Source organism: Apteryx mantelli, unplaced genomic scaffold (genome assembly GCF_036417845.1).
Source record: "Apteryx mantelli isolate bAptMan1 unplaced genomic scaffold, bAptMan1.hap1 HAP1_SCAFFOLD_205, whole genome shotgun sequence".
Lineage (NCBI taxonomy): Eukaryota > Metazoa > Chordata > Aves > Apterygiformes > Apterygidae > Apteryx > Apteryx mantelli.
Window position 1 is genome coordinate 92,501 of NW_027118559.1, and position 2,500 is coordinate 95,000.

Consider the following 2,500-nt stretch of genomic DNA (forward strand, 5'->3'; position numbering starts at 1 on the left):
AGCGGGCAGCACCTCGCACACAACGGGACGCGCACTGGAGAGGAGACCCCCCTGCCTGAACATCGGACACCGCCATGCACCCTATGACGGGGAGCACGGAAGAGCCGACCCGCCGGGGGCCCTCACCGACGCGACCCGAACGGCCTCATCGATCGGTCGAGTCCTGAGCCAACTTCCCCTGCCCAGCGCGGCCACCGAGGAGGCAACCCGCGGCGGACACTGCGTGTGGGTGCGGACCACCGTCCGGCAAGAGGTGCCCGCTCGAGCCTGAAGCACCGGCAACTCCTCCCGCACTCCCTGGGACAGAGAAGCAGGGAAGCGCCGGCCCGCCGAGGGGCCTCTCCGACGTGTCCCGGAACGCCTCAGCGGGCGCTGCGTGCAGGTGTGGGTCAGCAGCTGCGGCGCTGGCATCGCCGCACTGCCGGCGGCAGGCCCCTGGAACGAGGCTCTCGAGCCGCACGGGGCACCCCCCTTTTCCTCTCTCTCGCGCTGCACTCGAAGGGCTCACAGGCCACGAGCCTTCCCTCTCGGCGGCGGGGACCGCCTCAGCCCTCTCGCAACTCGGCAACCGTCGCTGGAGCCCGCCGCCGGCTCCGCGGCTCCGCGCTTCCCGGCACCGGGGACACGTTCCGCGCGGACCGCCTCAGCCCTCTCGCAACTCGGCAACCGTCGCTGGAGCCCGCCGCCGGCTCCGCGGCTCCGCGCTTCCCGGCACCGGGGACACGCTCCGCGCGGACCGCCTCAGCCCTCTCGCAACTCGGCAACCGTCGCTGGAGCCCGCCGCCGGCTCCGCGGCTCCGCGCTTCCCGGCACCGGGGACACGTTCCGCGCGGACCGCCTCAGCCCTCTCGCAACTCGGCAACCGTCGCTGGAGCCCGCCGCCGGCTCCGCGGCTCCGCGCTTCCCGGCACCGGGGACACGCTCCGCGCGGACCGCCTCAGCCCTCTCGCAACTCGGCAACCGTCGCTGGAGCCCGCCGCCGGCTCCGCGGCTCCGCGCTTCCCGGCACCGGGGACACGCTCGCCTGGCTGCCGAGAACGTGCCGGGAAAGCGCCGTATCGAACGCGCCGAAAAAAACATTTTGTCAGAGAACCGGAGTCGGGACCGGGCCTTACCTGCCCTCGCAAGCCGCCCTAGGTCGCTCGCAGGCCGGCCACTTAGCGCTGGGGGCGCCCGGGAGTAGAGCTCCGGAACTCAGCGCTTGCTCGCCCTCTGCCCTACAGTCGTACCGGTAAGTCAGGCGGCGCCGGAGAGCCGAAGAACAGCCGCCCCTCCTACCGGGGCGGGGCGCGGAAATGGCCGGCCTTTACGATGACGTAACTGGAGGCAGCGCAACAGAGCGACCCCTCTCGCCGCTCCACAGGAAGGCCAGGGAGAACAGGTCTACCGCTTACCACCCGGAAAAGGCGACAAGGGCACGCCGGAGACGAGTAGACCGGCCGGCCGCGGGCGGGGCGGCGACCTCGGCGCGGCCTCCCGGAGCCGGGTAGACCGGGCGGCCGCGGCCCGGAAGGCGGGCCCGCGGGCCGGGCGGCGACCTCGGCGCGGCCTCCCGGAGCCGGGTAGACCGGGCGGCCGCGGCCCGGAAGGCGGGCCCGCGGGCCGGGCGGCGACCTCGGCGCGGCCTCCCGGAGCCGGGTAGACCGGGCGGCCGCGGCCCGGAAGGCGGGCCCGCGGGCCGGGCGGCGACCTCGGCGCGGCCTCCCGGAGCCGGGTAGACCGGGCGGCCGCGGCCCGGAAGGCGGGCCCGCGGGCCGGGCGGCGACCTCGGCGCGGCCTCCCGGAGCCGGGTAGACCGGGCGGCCGCGGCCCGGAAGGCGGGCCCGCGGGCCGGGCGGCGACCTCGGCGCGGCCTCCCGGAGCCGGGTAGACCGGGCGGCCGCGGCCCGGAAGGCGGGCCCGCGGGCGGGGCGGCGACCTCGGCGCGGCCTCCCGGAGCCGGGTAGACCGGGCGGCCGCGGCCCGGAAGGCGGGCCCGCGGGCCGGGCGGCGACCTCGGCGCGGCCTCCCGGAGCCGGGTAGACCGGGCGGCCGCGGCCCGGAAGGCGGGCCCGCGGGCCGGGCGGCGACCTCGGCGCGGCCTCCCGGAGCCGGGTAGACCGGGCGGCCGCGGCCCGGAAGGCGGGCCCGCGGGCGGGGCGGCGACCTCGGCGCGGCCTCCCGGAGCCGGGTAGACCGGGCGGCCGCGGCCCGGAAGGCGGGCCCGCGGGCGGGGCGGCGACCTCGGCGCGGCCTCCCGGAGCCGGGTCGACCGGGCGGCCGCGGCCCGGAAGGCGGGCCCGCGGGCCGGGCGGCGACCTCGGCGCGGCCTCCCGGAGCCGGGTAGACCGGGCGGCCGCGGCCCGGAAGGCGGGCCCGCGGGCCGGGCGGCGACCTCGGCGCGGCCTCCCGGAGCCGGGTCGACCGGGCGGCCGCGGCCCGGAAGGCGGGCCCGCGGGCCGGGCGGCGACCTCGGCGCGGCCTCCCGGAGCCGGGTAGACCTACTCGCCCCTCCGAGACC